The sequence below is a fragment of the Nicotiana sylvestris genome, chromosome 11, assembly GCF_000393655.2.
Source record: "Nicotiana sylvestris chromosome 11, ASM39365v2, whole genome shotgun sequence".
Taxonomy (NCBI): Eukaryota; Viridiplantae; Streptophyta; class Magnoliopsida; order Solanales; family Solanaceae; genus Nicotiana; species Nicotiana sylvestris.
In genome coordinates, this window is record NC_091067.1 from 164,964,462 (window position 1) to 164,986,825 (window position 22,364).

A 22,364-nucleotide genomic window follows, 5' to 3' on the forward strand; every position below is an offset into this window, starting at 1 on the left:
GACCTTTTAAATGACAGAAGTCACATTCAACATTGAAGTTCCTCCTTTATTTTTGACCAAGTTTAGAGCTGAATAGGGCAGTAGGATCAATGGACTCAGCACTATAACCACCACCTACTACTAATATTTGACTTTCATCCTGAAGGATCATAGCATAGGCTTGATTGATAGTTGGAATTTTAGATTCATTATAATTTGGCTACGAGCTTGACTATAGCCATCGTTTAATCCCATTAAAATTACCACAAATATTGATACTCCTGTCATTCAATGAACTTCTTCGACTTATCACAACAAATAGGGGGAGGCATAATCGAGTCATATTCATCCCATAAATCCTTCAATTTCGAGTAGTAAACTGAAACAGAAGATGTACCTTGTGTTAATGAAAAAATCTCCCTGTGCAATTAATACATTCGCGATGCATTAGCCTTATCAAATTGTTCCTTAAGATCCGACCAAATTGCATATGCACTTGACCGGAAAAATACTCCACTCAGCAAATCACGACTCATACTGTGCATTATCCACGACTTCACAATAGCATTGCAGCTACCCCATAGATTTGTATGAGTGTCTCCATAAGTGTCACGCATCACTGAACCATCGATAAACCCTAGTTTGTTCCGTGTTAGTAATGAAACTTCCATAGCTTGGCTCCAGATCGTGTAATTTTCCATTCCTTGTAGCTGAAAACCAAGTGACAATGCTCCTGGTGTGTCTGATGGATGTAAATACATTGGATGATTATGATCTATCATCACTGTCGATTGATTCGTTACTTCCTCTATACGACTGGTAGCTTCGTCTCCGGCCATGACTGTTTAGAATTCCGGTGAGCAATTGACGTTTCCGGCTAAAAATTTGAGAAACAAATGATGAATCTCTTGTTTTCAACAATTCTCAGTGAAAACCTTTAGATTAAATCGTCTATACGCTCTGATACCATGTCAATTTTGTGGATCTGAAAATGATAATCTCTGTTACAGAGAGAAGAAATAGAGAAGAGAGAAAGAAGTTTTTTCTGATAGCTCTGCAAAAAATGAATTGTACTGTACAAGCTATAGTAGTACCTAATATAACCGCCTAACAACTAATTGCAGTTAACTAACCATTAACTACTAATTACAGGTAACTACTAATAACTAACTACAGATAAGCTAACTTGGGTCATGACTATTACATAGCTCATTAATTTTCATTAGACTGTATTTAGTACATTTTCAGACTTTTCGTTGTATTCAGATTTTAGTAGATGTTTATGACTAGTGACACCCCGATATCGGGCTTGTGTAATTATTCCGCACTTTTCTTTTAAATTTACACCACGAGATTATTGATTAATAAATGGTATAAAAATAACTTTTATTGAATAATGGTAGATTCGGGAGTTGTGTCGGCTGGTCTAGTTTCACGATAGATGCCATTACGACCGGGTCGATTTTTGAGTCGTGACAAAAATAAATAAGGTGTATGTTAACCTTTGTTAAAGCCTTTAGGTTGTTTAAGTAGGTTTGGGCTAAGGTCGTTGCGCTCCTGCCACCTCTTGGCAAAGTAGGCTGATGGGCAAGCCCCCTCCTGTCGCAATGGTGTGGGGCGTCAGAAGCTATTACCCCGTGACCAATTCGAAGGGGCTGAAGTTCGACACAGAGCTTTTTGGTTGTTAAGTTATAGCAGGACTGAGGTAAAAATTCCAACTTAATATGTCAAATCGGGCTACCAGTTTCCGAATTCGACCAAAAAAAGGTCATGACTTTCTGTATTGAAGACGATTAATTTTTGTTATTATATACAAGTGTAAATTTTTAATTACGATTTTTTTGAAACTAATTGTACGCTCTTGATGTAATGGAGAAGTCGCATTTTCCCTGTATAGCACGAGCGGATCCAGTTGAATAACTACGGGTTCCATAAATTCAGTAATTTTTTGTCTGGAATTTGTATTTGTATTGAAAAATTTATTAAATGTATAAAAATATATTTTAACTTAGAACCAAGTCCGTTCATCCTGTTAGAATTGTACATTAACTTAAAATTTTTATAGAAACCCATAAATCTAAAATTCTGGATCCGCCACGATCTGCTCTATAGTAATCTTCCATTGACCAATCTGAACAGTTTTGGATTAGGAGGAAATTAGGTTTATATCCACCTCCACTGTTTTCTGTACGTGTTGATATAAGTAGTAACCTATCTTTCAATTCAAAAATTCCATTGAATTTTACCACAATAGCTATGATAAATAGAATACCTATCATAATAAAACACACATTTCACACTAATGTTTATTAGCACAACCAACAATATTACACAAAGATAGCAGCCAGTCCACTGATTTTCACAGATGAAAAGTGGAACCATTTTACAATATTCTAGCATGTACACGCAATCTGGCTAGACTGCATGCACAACTAGCCATAGATTTAGAACTTTTATTTATTTAAAGCATGCAATATAATAGTATAATATTATTGCATGCAACGTACCAACTTATTGCATCCCATATTAATATATAGGTGCAGAGGGAAGTGAATTGAAAGGGCCACAGATGTATTTACTAGTTATAACATCCCATCTACATTTGTTGCAAACCCAACCATCATTGCAGTCTTCATCGTAGTTGCATCGTCTCGCACAAGTAACACCATTTAGATCATGAGGGTACAGTAATTGCATTCCTCTTAATTCTTCACCAATTTCTCTCACGGCGTTTACTTGAGGCCAAGTCATCAGATGAGCTGCATGCATGCAAAACATAAAGTATAATTAATGTCATACTCCTATATGTTAGATCTAACTTGTACTTTCAATATAGAAACGATCAAACGAAATGAGGGAAGGAGATAGTCATTAACCAGTAGCCATGAGAGTGACCAAAAGCAAAATCAATTTTGGTGAAGAAGAGACAGCCATTGTTTCAACTTTTTATTTTTTCTGAGAGGAAGGATACTTGTTTATTCTCAAACTTGCTCACTTAAATTTCTCTGCAAAGGGACGCTATTTATAGACAGACTTGACTCGCCTTTCTATACATATTTTAAACTATTTCGTTTCTTTATTCATAAATGTGTATGGTCCATATTTTATCCTCCCAGATCATAGTGATGTAGACTTCTTATATATTTCATAATAAAAGAAAATTCATCTATATGTGACAGCCTGCAATTACAAATGGACTTAAGTTATACCCTCTTTGTTCTAGATTATGTGAATCTTCTCGCTTTCAAGAGTCAGTTTGATTAATCTTTAAAGCTAAATTAGATTAGATTAATTCGATATTTCAAAGTTAAAATATAGCTAGATACTTAAAAATTATATGAAAAGCACTTTAAGTTACAATTTTTCTCATGTCAATTTGATGAAAAACGAATTTCAAATGTTGGTCTATGCTTACATGGTTTAAATCTCGAAATAGAAAAGGTTCATATAAACCAGAAAGGATGCATTAAAACTGCAATGATTCTTTTACATTATCACACTAGTTTAAGTTGTCAATTAAGTACTATTTCTATTAGATTAGTTACTATTTTTATTGGATTGTCAATTAATGCTCATCACGAATATTTACCTTTTATTACTTTATAAATTATTTATCTGATTATGTAAATAATTTTTTACACCATCAATATATATATAACTCAAATTCATTCTGTATTAGTTATTTTTCTCTGCTTCCCATGACTAAAAGCCTTTGACCCATCAAAAAAGTGCCATTGATATTCAAAGGTAAATGTTATAGAGCGGTGGTTGGACCGGTCATGTTGTATGGGACAGAGTATTGGCCGGTTAAGAACGCTCATATCCAGAAGATGGAAGTAGCAGAAATGAGGATGTTGAGGTGGATGTGCGGGCATAATAGGATGGATAAGATTAGGAATGAAGATATTTAGGAAAAAGGTGGGTGTGGCTCCTATGAATGACAAGATGCGGGAAGCGAGACTGATCAAATGGTTGGGGAAAGTGCGGAGGAGGAGCCTTGATGCTCCGGTGAGGAGGTGCGAGCGGTTGGCCTTTGCGGGTACGAGAAGAGGTAGAGTGCGGCTTAAGAAGTATTGCGGAGAGGTGATCAAGCTGGACATGGCGTGGCTGCAAATTTTCGGGGACATGTCCCTTGATAGGAAGGTGTGGAGGTCGAGCATTAGGGTTATAGATTAGGAGGTGTTGAGTTCGAGGGTGAGGCTAGTTTGATAGGGTTGGTCCTAAACTGCTAGTGGTTAATGTTGTGCACACTATCCTTCCGTTTTTCATAGCATCATGCCTTATTTCTGGTTTTGTTATTGCATTTCAATAATTTTCTAATTCTTATGATACTGTTATTATTTCTTTGGTTTGTGTTTGATGGTACTGTTATTGTATGTATTATTTTCTTCATAAAATCTGCCTCAGGATTCACTTTCCAGACAATTTTCCAACCTTTCTAAAAGAAAAACAACTTTTGTAGTTTATGAGTAAAAGTAAATATATTTCTCTTTCTGTGTAAACTAGAATAAACTTGTTTTCTTAATTCCCTTGTAATATTTAAAATATAAAAGCTCCAAGGGGGCTCGATTTTATTAAATAAGCCACCAAACTTAATTAATGATAGGACACCTAAAAGTTCGAATTTCTGAAAGAAAAATAGACAGAAGAGATAAGATTTATTTGTCTGCTTTCAGCAATAATTGTCAGAAACAGATAAATAATTACAAAGAAACAATATATGAGAAGACCTCATGATAAATCAGATCTTTAAAGTAATTAACAAAACGATGTTGAAACGTTTAATTAGAGCATTTATTTTGCGAGTAATAGTCAAGCATTAGCTATGTTTTATTTATAAATAATACCAAATTAAGAATAGGTCAAAGTTACATTACATACATAGAAAATAATGTTAATTGATTAAGGATGAACTAATTTGTAATACAAAAAGACAGGAGATATCTTATTACTAATTCTCATGACTTAATATGAATTGATATGAGTTGCTGCAGGAATATACATTAAATGCGAAAAGAACAAGTTGTATGGTAACAAGGATATTTTGGTATTTTATGTGTATCAAGATCATGCGCGAATGTTCTCTTTTATGTTTAGATTTTTTTTTTTTTTATCAAACACTGTCAGGAAAATTAGACGAATTAAAAAAATACGAAATACCCAACCCTAAAACCTAAACCCTATACAAACCCATCGAGTTTCTTGACGCATAATTCCCCTATTTGTATTTTTTTTTGTAACAATTCTTTTAAATATTTAGCATTAATGTAAAATCTTGCGATTTTTAAACTTATTTTTGTAAAACATCTTTGGTGAAAAATTCGTTTACAATTAAAATACGATTTTCAATAGTCGTCATCACTAAACAAATACAGTTAACTGGAACGTGGAAGAATGATATCCAGTTCTCAATAATTATTGATGGCAATCCCTAAAACAATAAAATTTTAAGTAGAAGCTGGGAATCAAACAACAAATTATTCCTTTTTATTTCCTCTAGACCGGGTTATCGGGTTGATATAAACACATAAGGGCCTAGTTGTATTAGGCAGGCCATGCACTATTCAGTTATATTTTCTCATGTTCTCTTTGTTACTATCTGATGAGAAAAATCTAGAAGTCCTAAGCGGCCATTAACAAATCCCTCCATTTTACTCGATTCTTCTACGGTTGACATACTTCATAGAATTCACTAAAAGGAAAACACTTTCTATCATAAGTTTCTTCATTAATTGCTACGGCTCTAACCTAAAATTTTTAATTCACGGTGAAAAGTAAATTCAGAGAGAACTAGCTTAGTTAAATTGCTTAGGAAATAGGTCATTGCTCACCGCCCAAAGAAATGATGACATTCGGAATGGATCGGTTATGATACATGTGTCGCGGTAAATATTCATTTGTATCACGTGTTTATATCAAACTAAATAATTTAATTTTAATAGTAAAAAATTCAAGTAAAAATATACATATATCTTGCATTTATTATTTTGATGTATTTATTCGGTCGATCAAGTTTTTACAGTTATATCACTTTCAACTAACTTCCACTTGGAAGTAAAGAGGAAACCTCAACGTGGATGTACACAATACGCACATGCCTACTTTTAGATTTACGCAAATCCAATATACTCCCTCTGTTTACATTGTCTTAGTTTGAATTGGCAAAAACTTTATTAATTGAAAAAAAGAATCAAGTCGGTATTACTTTCTCTCTCTAGAATGAGAGTTCCTCTCAGCTAAAGCTGAAAATGGGTAGGAAATCGAAGGCAGGAGGGAGAGGGCAAAGCAATCAGATGACCAGTTCAAATCAAAATCATGGAGGAAAAGGTATTCCTAGGACTGAGGACTCGAAGAAACAGAGGAATTTAAATGCAATTACAGGTATAATACCATTGGAGATGGAGCGATTAACAGTGACTACACCAGTAGTTACACCGATGAGGACACAAATTGAAATCATACAAGGGAATGGTGCAAGTAAACGATCCTGGGCGGATAAGGTGGAGGAAGAAGCAATAGTAAATGAGACACAAACACAAGAGTAGAGATCGTGGAGCAGAATAGTAGTTATTGTTCCATTAGATGAAGGTGAGGATCTGAAAAGAGAATCACCAAAAAATAGCAATGTGAAAATTACGGCAGAAGATATTCATGAGGAGGTAGAATTCTGGAAAACTGGAGTAGTATGCTATGTTTTGGGTTCAAATCCACCGCAAAGTGTTATGGAAGGATATTTTAACAGAATTTGGGGGAAATGGGGAATAGACTTAGTAGCACAAGTTCAAAGAGGTGTGTTTCTAGTCAGATTTCATACGGCTGAAAGTAGAATGAAAGTGGTAGAGAAAGGAGTCCAGATGTTCGATAGAAAGTCAGTTATTGTAAAGCCATGGCAGCAGAATATTGAATTGAAGAAGGAGATCATGGATAATATACCAGTGTGGATCAGACTTCCAGGTTTAAATGTGAAGCATTGGGGAAAACAAGTGTTGGCTAAGATAGCTGGAATGGTAGGGAATCCATTGAAGGCAGACAAGGCTACTACTATGAAGGAGAGAATGACCTATGCTAGAGTATTGGTAGAAGTACCAATCAATATGGCATTCCCTGATACAGTGATGTTTGAAAATGAACATGGTCAGATTGTAGAACAAGAGGTTGAATTTGAATGGAAATCGATGTTGTGCACAAAATGCAAAAACTATGGGCGTGAATTGAAGGAATGTAGAAAACATATTAGAGAGGAGCTGAGCAGTAAAGTACAGAAACAAAGAGAAGAAACAAAACATGGTGATAGAAAGGGTAGAAATGGAGAACAAACAGGCAACAACTGTGAGCACGTGATTTTTGCTCTATGAGAACTACTCCCAAAAATTTAAAATAAAAATGGTTTTGTGTGGTTCGTGATTTATTTGTATTTTTGTCTGTGCATGTTTATTTCTACTTTAATTAAGAAAAATACAAAAATATGTGTTGCATGTGCATTTAGGATTTAATTTTACAATTTAGGAATTAATTAAACAAACAAGTTTGTTTTACAAAATGGAAAAATCACAAAAAATATGTACCTTGCATTCTTGCATTTAATGTCTGAATTGTGTGATTTTATCTTTATTTGATGTTTAATTTCGTGTGATAGCTATTATTAAGAGTTAATGTTTTAGTTAAATTGTCAATTTTATAATTTAATTAGGATTTTTAGTTGAAAAGGAATTAAAAGAAAAAGAAGAAAAAGAAGAAAATAGTGAAAATTGGGCCAATTTCAATGCAAAAATCAGGCTCAAATCACCCATGAACCAGGTCCAGTTGGCCTGGCCAAAGACGTCTTAAAACGACGTCGTTTGGTCACTCTTAATCAAGGTTGTTGGATTAAATCGATCCAACAGCTGAGATTCAATCTCCCTTACCCATTCCCTGGCCCGACCCGTTCCCCAGTTCAAACCGACCTCCCCCCCCCCACTTAAACCAAACGACGTCGTATGGGTTAATTTCTTTGATCCTGGCCATTGATCTTAATTGATCTAACGGCCGGGATTAAATTCCCCACATGGTATATATTCCTAAATCTTACCCTGCCCCTTAAACCAAACCCCCCCTCACCTCTTCGTCTCTGAGCTTCAAAGACCAAACAGATCCCCGCCTCTTGCCATCGTGCACCGCCCACCGGAAATCGCCTCAGGGCAGTTCCGGTGGTCCAAACGACCCCATCTTTTCACCACTGATTTCCTTCGACCTCCCCATTCTGAATCCCTAACTCTTATCCCTCGAATCACAGCCGTGTGCTTCGAATATTAGATCGAAAATCAGGCCAGAACCCTATCTCGTCCAATAGCCTCCAATTTCACACCATAGCTTCCCCAAGACTTCCTCGTTCCAGTCCCACGCTCAGTTTGCTTTGAATCACCCCCGAGCTCCTCGAATCTTAAATCAAAGGAATCGACCCAAACCCTAATCCGTTCAAATTCCACCAAATTCACACCCTGTGATCTCCTGGACCTCTTCACCATGAATCCCTGATCGACTCTTTTCAAATCATCGTGGGGTAGCTCGGATTCCAGATCGAAGTTAGGTAGGCCAGGTTCCATGAATTTTAATCCAGAGACTGACTTTAGCCATGCTGTTTTCCTTCGAAAACACATGGTTAAAGTCCGTCTCGGCTTGAAAATGGGAAGAGCCTCGAGTTTTTTATCAAATTGTGATTCGGGTAAGTCTTTTACATCCAATTTGATTGTTCACTCTTGCAGTTCTGTTTGTTTACTTTGTCCTTTCCCCTTCTGTAAATTGCCATGAATTTCCCGTTTAAATCATGGTCAATAGTCTAAGGTCCGAACTTGGGTCAGTTTGCGAGTTGAATTTGTCAAGAACTAGTTTAATTTGTGTCTGTTTAGTTTGTTCAAGTTCAGGCTACCAATTATGTTGTCATTGTGATCCCTTAATCAGTAATGTTAGCCTGTGCAATAGACCTAATGCTTAGGAAATGGTTCATGATTGTTTGAGCCTAGACTCGTGTTATTAATCAGGTTTCATTTCATGACACTTGCTTTGCCTCATCTCTAATTGCAGTCACATGTTGATAGTAGTTGGGTTTAGCCAATTGTTGTGAATTAAAACTTATTCTATAGTGTGTGATTCCCTTTGTTTGCAATTCATGCTGTTGGTTACTTATCTAGTTGGTTATCAGGGAGTCTATTGGTTTTTCAAAATTTGAAGTTTTGTAATCTGTCCAGTTGAGTTAGTAGTCAGTTGTTAGGAATTTGATAGTTTGAATTGGTTATAGCTGTTTGGGGTTGTTACCAATTAAAGGGATTGGGTAGGACAGTAATTTCAGGGGCTTTAGGAGGGTAATTTGGGAATTGAAAAGTTTAAAAATGCCTAGTTTAAGTGGGCTGGCAGTAGGGTACTAAAGTACCATTAAACTAATGTAATTATTTAGTGTTAATGGGGAACAAAACATAATGGTGGGGGAAGGTTTAAAGGAAATGGATTAAGAAATAGGTGTCCATACCTATTTGAATTTAAATAAAGAAAAGACAAGAGTAGTGGGGAACAAATGAATTAAATGGAGGGAAAACATAATATAGTGGGGTTTGAGAGATGATAGGCAGAATTAGTTTAAAAATTCTGCCTAAAGTGCTTTTGAGAGTGGAGGGGGCAGGCCTACTTTGGGGGTTATATATAGAGTCATTTTTAGACAGAAGGGGAGTGGGTTTTTACACAGAGAGAGGGGCTGGTTTTTTGGAGCAGAAAATCAGTTCTCTTTAGGCTTTATTAGTCTGGTCTGGCTGTTTCTTTTGGGCAGACCTTAAGAGGAGAACATTCTGAAAACCTTGAGGGTATTGAACATTCTAAAAAACTAGAAGAGTCTTAAGAGTAATCCTAGTTCAACTAGTACTATTCCATTGAGACTGAAAAGAGCTCCAGCTTGACTGTGGAGTTGTATTTTCGAGTTTTCTCTTGATTACTGAATTCTAGGGGTGTTTCTGCTTGTGTTTTGACTGATATTTGTTGTTGTCAAGCTGTTTGGGGTCAGTTACTAGTTGTTTGTGTTGTTGTTGGTATTGCTGGGAATTTTAACTGGTTTTTCCTGAGTCGCTGTTGGTTATCTTTTGGTGCATTGCTGTTGTGAACTGCTGTTGTATTGCTGGTCGCATTCTGCTGCTGCTGATTTCTTCTTCTTCCTTTGCTTCTTATATTTCAAACATCCAGGTACATATCCTGGAACCTTCAAGCTTGTGGACATAAAATGAAATGTTGCTTGAGATGATTTCTGACTTCTCATGTCTTGTTTTAGTTCAAAAGTGTAGTGTAATTATGTTTATTTAAATTTCATATCACTTGTATAATTGGACTGTTTGAGGTCGTGTAGGATTGTTAACTCATTTGATTTGTGAGAAGAATTGAAACACCAGTTTTAATCTGGTTTACTCCTTAATTCGTGTTGTAGTTAAATCTGATATTGGGCTTATGATAGTTTAGCATGAGAGGTTTGTGATAGTTAGTAGTAAAAATCTGATTCTCAATTGTTAATGATATGGCTTGTAGTTAATTTTGAAATAATGGTAGACATGTAAGATTTTAACATTCTAGGTCATTTCAGTATATTAATCATAAGGACGGCATGAAAGTAATACCATTTGCCATGGTTATATAAAGTTGAACTACTTACTTTGTAAAAATCAAGTAATTGCTGATAGTCGCTATTAGGTTGGTGAACAGCCATGCCCGTCCGCGTACTTAGGTTCTGATTTTAAACGGACGGTGTTCATGACCCAATTATAATAGCTCTTAAACCATATAATTAACTAGGATTCCTCCTTTTATTTCAGAAACAAACTAAGTAGAACACTATAGATTACTTTAGGTTTGCCCTTTAAAGATAGTAAAATGAGATGAGCCTCGCTGAATAAACACATAAATGGTGGGGCCCTCGTTAAATGAATATATTAAATACTTAGACTTCGGGACGTTTAGCGAATTTCACGGCCTCGTCCAAAATAACAATGCATTAGTCTCTTTAGGTGCGTATCTTAATAACATTACCTCCCTAAACTCGGGTGTGCATTTATGTGACCCAAATCCAAATCTCAACGAAGTCGAAATGTGTCGCTAATCACGGGTACATTAATCGTGACGTGGTTCGAGATGCATTTCCACGACGTTGCAAATTTCTTTTAAAAATATGAGACGAGCCTCGGCAAACAAAAATACACAAGCTGCGGGGCCCTCTATACGTGTTAGTAAAATTACTTAGACTTCGGGATGGGCCGTTTAGCAAAATTTCACGGCCCTACCCAAAATAATGATACGCTAGTCGCTTTAGGCGCGTATTTAATAAATGTTATCTTCTTAAACTCGGGTGCACATTTATGTGACCCAAATCCAAATCTCAACAGAGTTGAAATGTGTCAATAAACACGGGTGCATTGATGTGACGTGGTTCGAGATATATTTTCACGATGTTGCAATTCTCGATAAATAATAATAATAATAATAATAAAAGTGGTACACAGTTAAAATTTGCACACTGGTTCAACATGTATTAAAACCAGATAAATAAGCCAAATATGACAGTTGAACGATCGTGCTAGAACCACGGAACTCGGGAATGCCTAACACCTTCTCCCGGGTTAACAGAATTCCTTACTCGGATTTCTGGTTCGCGGACTATAATACAGAGTCAATCTTTTCCTCTATTCGGGATTCAACCGGTGACTTGGGACACCATAAATCTCCCAAGTGGTGACTCTGAATTAAATAATAAATCTCGTTTCGATTGTCCTTTAATTGGAAAAACTCTCTCTGCGCCTTAGCGGGCGCAGGTGAAAAAGGAGTTGTGACAGCTCCGGCGACTCTGTTGGGGATCATAACGAACCTAGAATCTCTGGTTCAGGGTTTAGAATTCGAGCTTAGATAAATTGTTATATTTGGATTTATCTGATTTTTGTTACATGTTTGGGCCTAATGTGCTAAATGCTGGTTTTACCACTTTGATATTATCTGAACTGTATATAAACTGTGCTGAAACCCTTCTCTTCTTACCTTCGGGGATGTGCTTGCTGGTTGAGACTCCCTATTCTGTTAGTGTCATACCTGAAATAAGAAAGAGGTCGGACAAGTTACTAAGCCGGATGGCCTTTTGGTTCCCGGTACGTAGCCCCCTCCTCGACTCGAGTTGTCCGCTCGGGTACACAGTCTAGAATAGATACCCAGGGTATGAACCTAGAATAACTCAGCTACATGCCGGATCCCTAGTAGGAACGTTTGTTTGCATCACGTGCATTTGACTTTGGAGGCTCAACATAGGGGTTGGGTCTGTCTAGGACAGGTGTACCAAAAAATGAAAATGACCATCCTGATGCATCTTACTTGCTTCTACTTGTGCATTTACTTGCTTCGGACTTGCATGCTGACCGACTTTTTAAGGAAAACGAAATAGCGGTATGAGGGTTAAGGAGAGTTAATCGTCTGTTTTTGAAAAAAACCAATGTCCAAATAGTGTCGAAACTCTGCTGAATTTTTGAGAAAGTGGGAAAAAAAAGAAAAAAAATATAGTTTTATTTGCCAATGAAAAGAGTCTGGTTTTAAAAAGAAGTTTATTTTATCAACCCGAACTACGCTGGTTTGATTCTCATAGGGTTCGGGATACGTAGGCAACCCTCATCAGGTCCGACCTCCTCTTTTACAAAAATAACCAAAAATGTCAATTTTTTATTGTCAACATAAATAAGTCGGGTGATGTCGTTTTTGGCAAAAATAGCCGAATGTTCCCGAAAGGGACGCCATAAGGTTGACTTTACATAAACGGCCACTTTTAGTCATTTTTGGATTTTTGATCAGTTGACTCACCCAGCTTTAAAATCTTCATTCCCGAAGTACTGAAAAGCCGTGTGCGGAGCCGGATCTTCCTTTTAATCTATGAGAAATTAAAAATAGTCAATTTGTTTAGTCAAATAAATTTTATTTCTTAGTCACCTTAATAAATGTGCAGGATGAGCACGATGCAAAATGAACCTTTTTCAATAATGACTAAAATCCCTTTCAAGTTGCGGCTATGGTGGGATGATTTGGGTGGTGAAGGGCAAGATGAGGTCAAGAAATATCTAAAAGGTCTTACGGGTTTATTGGAAATCCAGCCTCGAGGGGATATATTATAAGAGCTTTGGTCACCTGCTGGGATCCGGCACACAATGTCTTCCACTTCTCCGATTTCGAACTCACTCCGACTTTGGAGGAAATAGCCGGGTACATCGGAAATGCTGAAGTTCCGTTGAGGCAAAAATACCTGGTTGCTCCAAGAGCTGTCACTGTGCATCGGTTTTTAGATTCGTTAAAGATACCCAGGACGGTCCATAACCCAGATTTGGCCGTAGGTTTTTGTAATTCGCGCTTCATATACAACAGATATGGTCATGTCGGAGGATTCAACAACCCGGGTAACAAGTTATGCAGAAAAAGTAACCGCGAGAAATGGGACGAGCATAGACGAGTGTCTTTTATGATAACCTTTTTGGGCCTTTTGGTATTTCCAAGGAAAGACGGAAACATTGATCTGAAAATAGCCGGGGTCGTCAGTACCTTGCTCATTCAAGATGAAAGCACTCTTGTGCCTATGATAGTATCTGATATCTTCCGAGCTCTCACAGCCTGCAAAGCCAGAGGGAACTTTTTCGAGGGATGTAACTTGTTGCTACAAATATGGATAACTGAGCATCTCTGCCACCGTTCCCAGCTCTTGAGTTATGGTTCCTCGAAGAAAACTTGCATAGAAGAGTTCTACACCAGAATCAAGGGGGTCGGTCTACCCGAGGGAGTTACGGCGTGGACATCATTCTTTCGAACCCTCACCGCTAGCCAAATCCAGTGGACACTAGGATGGTTGCCTGTGGATGAAATCATATATATGTCAGCCATTGGACCCCATTTTCTTTTGATGGGACTCCGGAGTATTCAGCCCTATGCCCCGTATCGAGTCTTGAGACAGTTGGGGAGATGCCAAATAGTTTCGAAAGATGAAGATCTTAGTGGCCAAGTAGTCGAGATCGGGCCCAACGGACAGTTTCCTGAAGCAGCAGTCCGACAAATTTGGAGCGAGTGTCAATACTTAACACCCAATACATGTGTACGCGATCGGTCCAAGGGTGAAGTTTCGACGGGATACCTTGCTTGGTTTGGGAAAGAAATCGAGTTTGGGAGACCGGCCAAAAAGCCCCATCTCCAGGAGTTCGTCCAGGCGTCGCAAGAACAGTGGGATTGGTTGGCTAAAGAAGAGAGTTACAGGACAGAAATAGGCAGGCTGAGGCAACAGATTAGAGACCTGGAATTTGAAAATAGTCTGCAAGTTGATACCGACTGGGAAGAAAAGAGCAAATTGGCCCAAGAAAACGAAGCGCTGAAAGCCCAAATCCGACAGATGAGGAGAGATACTGACAAATAACAAAGGAGTCGGTCGGATGAGCGGTTAATAAAAGGGTTAAAAAAAGGAAATCGGTGAGTGCCGGGATGATTTGAAGAAATCTGAGGATACCATAGCACAACTCCAGGCACAATGGGAAAAAGAACGAAAGAGCGCACACAGTACTTATAGTAGGTAAGGAAAGATTATGAAAAGACCATTGTCAGTCTAAAAAGGAAGGTGACCACCCTAGAGAGCAAAGCGGCTCAACAAGCCAAGGCTTTTGAAACCGAGAGTAAACACTGCTGTAATCTAATGACCTCGATGGAAGATGAAATACAGCAGTTACGAAAACAACATCTGCATGATTCTTGGGTTTTGAAGGCTAGAGGGGATTAGATAGAACGCCTACTCCTAGAGAAAGACCGAACCAGGAACAAGATTCTGACTATTGCTCGTGCTATCACCAAGAAATGTCGGGAGTGTGAAAAGATGACCCGTACTACCTTCTTCTCGGCGGTGATGATATTTGTGAAGAAAATCATGCATGAATTGGAGCAGCTGGAAAGGAACCTTACACCTAAACCTGCGACAAGGCCGAATGACGCCCTGCGGGCACCCAAATTTAAAACCTTAATGTGTTCATAGTTTGAATCTGCATTTTCTTTCTCTTAGAGTCTGTTGTCTATTAGAGTCTGTCTTTATTTCGCATCAGAGTATGTCAGTAGTTATTGAGTTCGTACTTGGTTTGGTTTCGAGTCTGTTATTTTCCTTTCTAAGAAGCGTCTAGTTTGTAATAGAATGTTTATTAATGAAAAATCGAAAATTTCCAAAAATTATCTTTTTGCTTTTCGCACTTATAGGGCAGAACTACGCCCGGTCTGATTCATGCGAGGATATGATACGTAGGCAATCCACATAAGATTCGACCACCACTAAAAAGAAAAAGAGAAAAGGCAAAGTGAAGGAAGGAAAAGAAAGAAATAAAAAGAGAGATAAAGAAAGTTTCAGAAACACTTAAACGAGGCGCAAACAAAGTAAGCCGGAATAACGCATGCAGTCAAAGCAAAGACATGTTAGAAATGGTTAAACTGCCTAGGAACATTGCATCCCCCAACGTGAAATTGCAATATGTGTTAAAACTCTAACGCTAACAAGTTTGTTGTTTATCCAGAAATTTCGAACCAGTTAGTTTGTTAGAACGTTCTGGCAGATTACCATTACCAAACAAGATCCAAAGGGTCCGTACTAAAAAGCATGACTAGTTCAGACCAAAGTGTCGAGGATGAAAGGACGGAGAATCAAATGTTGAAAGAGGAAATGGATAAGATGAGACAGGAGATGAAAGAAATGCAGTTGGCCTTAGCCAGGGTGCAAAAAGTGCCTAACCCTCCCGTTATTCCCACTCTCCCACCAGGACACACGTCGGAATACCCTCCCCCCGGCCCTTCGACAAGCTTCCCCAATCACCAATACTATCAGGGAAGAAATGCCTATGATCCCCAAGCTTCACAACCCAATCAGAACCCTCCCCCACCAAATGTTCCTATTTTCGTGGCAACTCCACCAGCCACGCTGCAAAGATCATCCAGCGAGCCGTTGTTTCAAGCTCACGATAACCAATATTACCCCCTGAACCAACCTTCAAAGCACCCGAGCCTCATACTTATAATACTCACTTCGAGATTCCGGTAGAGACTAAAAAGCCGGCTAAGAGCCTAGAGCAAGACGAAGTGCTTTGAAAGTTTAAAAGCCTGGAGTAGTCCTTCAGGAATATCCATGGGTTAGGCAACCAAGTCAGTGTGGCCTACAAAGATCTGTGCCCATTCCCAGACATTCAATTGTCGGCAGGGTTCAAGATGCCAAAGTTTGATCTATACGAGGGGCACGGTGATCCAATGGCACATCTGCGAGGGTTTTGCAGCAAGATGAGAGGAGCAGGTGATAAAGATGAGTTGCTAATAGCTTACTTTGGTCAAAGTCTAAGTGGGTCTGCACTGGAATGGTACACAAGACAGGATCCGAGTAGGTGGTACACCTGGGACGATTTAGCACAAGCATTTGCAGGTCACTTTTAGTACAACCTTGAGATCGTCTCTGACCGTCTCACATTGCTGAAACTTGAGAAGAAGCCGGGAGAGAGCTTTAGAGAATTTGGGTTCCGGTGGAGAGAACAGGCAGCAAGAGTTGATCCTCTGATGAGAGAGGGGAAATGGTGGACTACTTTCTGCAGACTCTAGAGCCAACTTACTTTGGTCACCTGGTGACGTCAGTTGGAAAATCTTTCAATTAAGTAGTAAAAATGGGAGGTATGATTGAAGAGGGACTTAAGTCCAACAAAATCCTGAGCTATTCAGCGATTAAAGCAACCACTCAGGCCATCCATAGCGGCACGGGAGGTGCGCTCGGAAAGAAGAAAAGGGAAGATGTCGCAATAATTGAGGCAGGTACTTGGTCCAGATCCAGAGGTCCCCTCTCACTACCAACCTAGACCCCATCACTCAAATTACCCACACATTCCATACGGCCCTCCACAGCCCTACTACCCACCACAAGAGCCACATTTCTCTGTCCATCATGCCAAAACTTACACCTATCCTCCGGTTCGCCCGCAATGGCGTGCACTGGCTCCCCAAAATACATATCCACCTCCACAAAATATATATCCACCTCCACAAAACACATATCCACCACCAAGGGCCTACAGGAATCCTTCGGGACCAGGTTTCCGTGGGAATCAGACTTTCAGGAATGAAAAGGTGCAGAGGCAGAGAACATTCACTCCGCTGGGAGAAACCTATACTATTCTGTTCCACAAATTGAGGCAGTTAGGCCTATTGAGTCCTGTGGAGTCCAAATTGCCAAATCCCCTTCCCAAAAATCTGGACCACTCAGTAAGATGTGAATATCGTTCGGGGGCTCCTGGGCATGATACTGAGAAGTGTTGGAAGTTGAAGACTGCCGTACAAGATCTTATTGACACAAATAGGATCGAGGTCCAGAAGCCAGAGGCACCTAACATTAACCAGAACCCGTTGTCGGCACACCATGAAGCCCACATGATCGAACTAGTGCACGAAGGAGGGAAGCTCAAGAAGCCCTTGCAAACGGTAATGATGATCCATGCCAGTCCGAAAGAAAAGTCGATCAGTGGAGAGGCGGTAGTACAGTCGGAAAGGGAAGAAGGCAAGCCAGTGGTGGTGATGGGGAAGAGTTCGTCTGATGTGGCCAAGAATCCAGAGCCGTCAAAATAACGGTGCAAGGGATATCGAGCAAGCCAATAGCCGTGAAGGGGGCATGCATATGACCAGTTGTTATCAGGCCAGTAATGCAGTTGCCGATAATCAGCGAGAAAGTTGTGCCATGGAGCTACAGTCAGGTAATGGTAATGCATAAGGGGAAGGAAGTTGTGGAAGAAATATGTGAGGCACAGGAGTTAACTCGTTCGGGAAGGTGTTTTGCCCCCGCAGAGTTAAGAAGGGCCAATCCAGCAGTGACAAAGAATCCAGTTACCAAGGAAGAGGCGGAAGAATTTTTAAAGAAAATGAAGGCGCAAGATTACTCCATTGTGGAGCAGTTGAGGAAGACCCCGGCACAGATCTCATTGTTATCGTTGTTGATCCATTCAGCTGAGCATCGCCAGGTATTGATGAAAATTCTGAATGAAGCTCATGTTCCGGATAAGATCTCTGTGAATCATCTGGAGAAAATAGCAAACAAGATTTTTGAGGTCAACATGGTCACTTTTTCAGACAACGAGTTGCCCATTGAGGGTACAGAACATAATAGAGCCCTTTATCTGACCGTGAAGTGCGAAGACTCGGTAGTCACTCGAGTACTGATCGATAATGGGTTCAGTGCCAATATCTGTCCTTTGGCCACATTGAACAAACTGAAGGTCGATGGTGATAGGATTCACAAGAACAGCATCTATGTTCGAGGGTTTGATGGTAGTGGTACAGACAGAGTGGGTGACCTCATACTTGAATTAACAATTGGTCCAGTCGAGTTCACCATGGAGTTTCAAGTGTTAGACGTGGCAGTGTCATATAATCTTCTGTTGGGGCGACCCTGGATCCACGCCGCCAAAGCAGTGCCTTCTACATTACATCAGATGGTCAAATTCGAGTGGGATAGGCAAGAGATCATAGTACATGGGGAAGACAATGCAAGCACCGTAAGTGATGTCATCGTGCCCTTCATAGAGACGGATGATGATAAGGGACCGTGGGTTTACCAGGTTTTCGATATGATTTCAGTGGATAAAATTTCTGAAGGGGAGGACCTTCCACTTCCTAGGATCGCAGTTGCAACTGTCATGGTAGCCTCGGAGATGTTGAAGAACGGGTTTGTGCCAGGCAAAGGTTTAGGGGCTGACCTTCAGGGTATTGTTCAGCCAGTTTCTTTGCCCAAAAATCTGGATACCTTTGGGTTGGGGTTCAAGCCTACAGTGGGAGATGTGAGATGGGCCCGCAAGTTGAAGAAAAGAGTCTGGGTCCTTCCCAAGCCAATCCCGCGCCTATCTAGATCATTTGTCAGAGTAGGTATCAGAAAGTTGTCGGTTCCAAAAGTTCTCGGACCACTGATTGGGCCAGATGGAGATTTGAATGAGGGCTTTGAAAGGCTGTTCGCCGATGTCAACATTATAGAAGCTGGAGAAGGGTCCAGTAGGTTAGATGTACAATTTGCGGGGCCTAGGGCAAATATCAACAATTGGATGGCTACTCCCCTTCCTACCCGGAGGGAGTCTTGGTAGTGGGCTCTGATTTTTCTTTCTTATTTTTTGAATTATTCCAGGGTTGTAATCCAGTTTTGTTTTGTATTTGGCAAAGTGTGAAACTCTGTTATCCCGTATTTTAATAAAGTGAAAGCGTTTTTCTTCTTATTTTGTTCTAATTTTGTTTTCTTCTTTTCTCTTTCTGAACAGTTTTCTTTATATTGGTTCTAATGACATGACATGCACAACGGATCTTCAACCTAGTCTTAAAAATCAATCTGATTTCGAACTAATCGTACAAGAGGTCGATTATGATGATGAATCGGAATACGATGAGGGCGAAGCCTTCGAAGAGATAAACAGAGAGTTAAGCTAGTTTGAAGAGAAACCCAAGCCCAACTTAAATGACACAGAAGCCATCAACTTAGGGGATGCAGATGATATCAGGGAAACTACAATAAGCATCCACATTGCACCGAATATCAGGGAAGAACTAATCAAAGCACTTATTGAGTTCAAAGACATTTTTGCATGGTCGTATGATGACATGCCGGGGTTAAGCACGGATTTAGTGGTTCAAAAATTGCCCATTAACCCGGCATGCCCTCCCGTCAAGCAGAAATTGAGAAAGTTCAAAACAGACATGAGTGTGAAGATTAAAGAGGAAGCAACCAAGCAGCTGCAAGCAAAGGTTATTCGGGTCACTCGATATCCTGATTGGTTGGCTAATGTGGTGCCAGTACCGAAGAAAGATGGGAAGATCAGGGTGTGTGTGGATTACCGCAATCTGAACAGGGCAAGCCCAAAAGATAACTTTCCATTACCCAACATCCATATCTTGATTGATAATTGTGCCGGACGTGAGATCGGATTTTTTGTGGATCGCTATGCTGGGTATCATCAGATTCTGATGGATGAAGAAAATGCGGAAAACGGCTTTCATTATGCCGTGGGGGACTTATTGCTACCGGGTAATGCTATTTGGTTTGAAGAATGCTGGAGCAACGTACATGAGAGAAATGACTACTGTGTTTCATGACACGATACACAAAGAGATTGAGGTATACATGGACGATGTGATCATAAAATCCAAGCATCGGGAGGACCACGTAGTAGACCTAAGGAAGTGTTTCCAAAGACTTCGAAGGTACGATATTAAGCTCAACCCGGCCAAATGTGCACTTGGTGTTCCATCTGGAAAGCTGTTGGGATTCATCATCAGTCAGCGAGGCATTGAGTTGGACCCGTCAAAAATCAAATCCATCCAAGATTTGCCACCGCCGAAGAACAAGACAGAAGTAATGAGTCTGTTGGGAAGGTTGAATTATATTAGCAGGTTTATTGCACAACTCACAGCAACTTGTGAGCCCATTTTTCGGCTACTGAATAAAGATGTTGCGGTAGAATAGACGACAGAATGTCAGGAAGCATTTGACCAAATCAAAGGATATTTATCAAATCCACCTGTGTTGGTTCCACCTGAGCCGGGAAGACCGTTAATTCTTTATCTAATGGTCCTGGAGAATTCGTTTGGTTGTGTACTGGGGAAACACGACATTACAGGAAGGAAGGAGCAAGCCATCTATTATCTCAGCAAGAAGTTTACAGTATATGAGGTTAAGTACACTCAACTTGAGAAGACATGTTGCGCCCTAACTTGGGTGGCCCAAAAGTTGAAGCATTATCTGTCATCCTATACTACTTACCTCATTTCACGCCTGAACCCATTGAAGTACATTTTCCAGAAGCCTATGCCCACAGGGAGATTGTCAAAATGGCAAATATTGCTCACGGAGTTCGACATCGTCTATGTGACGAGGACGGCTATGAAATCCCAAGCATTGGCCGATCACTTGGATAAGAATCTTGTTGATGAAGAATACGAGCCATTGAGGACGTATTTTCCTGATGAAGAAGTGATGCATGTAGATGAGTTGGAATTATCTGAGGAACCAGGTTGGAAGCTCTTCTTTGATGGAGCCGCAAATGCGAAAGGAGTTGGAATAGGAGCGGTACTTATTTCTGAAATAGGACATCATTATCCTGTTACGGCTCAACTGCATTTCTATTGTACCAACAACATGGCTGAGTATGAGGCATGCATTTTGGGTCTACGGCTAGCTGCAGACATGGATATCCAGGACGTCTTGGTCTTGGGAAACTCGGACCTCCTAGTGCATCAAATTCAGGGTGAATGGGAAACAAGGGATTTGAAACTCATACCATATCGACAATGCTTGCTTGATCTGAGTAAACGATTTCGATTAGTGAAGTTCAGACACATCCCAAGAGTTCATAATGAGGTTGCCGATGCTTTGGCCACTTTAGCATCGATGTTGCACCACTCAGACAAAATTAATGTTGACCCATTGCATATCCAGGTTCGTGATCAGCATGCTTATTGCAACATAATAGAGGAAGAAATGGATGGCGAGCCATGGTTTTATGATGTCAAGGAATACCTCAGGATGGGGATATACCCGGAGCAGGCCATCGGAGATCAAAAGAGAGCCATTCGGCGACTAGCAAATGGATTTTTCCTCAGTGGAGGAGTGTTGTACAAAAGAACACCAGATTTGGGATTGCTGAGATGTATAGATACTAGTCAAGCCACGACAGTTATGACAGAGGTACATGCTGGAGTTTGCGGGCCACATATAAGCGGATATGTATTGGCAAAGAAGATTCTCCGAGCAGGGTACTATTGGCTTACTATGGAGCGTGATTGTATCAGTTTCGTGCGGAAATGCCATCAGTGTCAGATACACGGAGATCTGATTCATTCTCCGCCGACTGAATTGCATACAATGTCAGCACCATGGCCATTTGTTGCCTGGGGCATGGATGTCATTGGACCTATTGAGTCGGCAGCTACCAACGGTCATAGGTTCATTCTGGTGACCATCGATTATTTCACTAAGTGGGTTGAAGCTAATACTTTCAAGTCGGTAACCAAGAAGGCAGTGGTAGATTTTGTTCATTCCCATATCATCTGTAGATTTGAGATCCCAAAAGTGATCATCACGGATAATGGTTCTAATCTTAACAATTTGATGAAAGAGGTATGTCAGCAGTTTAAGATTACACATCGCAATTCCACCCCATATCGTCCCAAGGCGAATGGAGCAGTTGAGGCAGCCAACAAAAACATAAAGAAGATACTTCGGAAGATGGTAGAAGGTTCAAGACAATGGCATGAAAAGATACCATTTGCATTGTTGGGTTACCGCACTACTGTTCGTACTTCAGTAGGTGCAACTCCTTATTTGTTGGTATACG

General features: G+C 39.9%; 1 long non-coding RNA gene across 1 annotated transcript; it reads right to left on the reverse strand.

Annotated features, from left to right (window-relative positions):
* Positions 1-2,319: 2,319 nt before the first annotated feature.
* On the reverse strand, positions 2,320-2,948 carry LOC138881987 (uncharacterized). The gene is made up of 2 exons (XR_011403418.1): positions 2,856-2,948; positions 2,320-2,738 (listed from the first exon to the last, which is right to left on the reverse strand). It is a non-coding gene; the product is annotated as an uncharacterized lncRNA (long non-coding RNA).
* Positions 2,949-22,364: the final 19,416 nt, after the last annotated feature.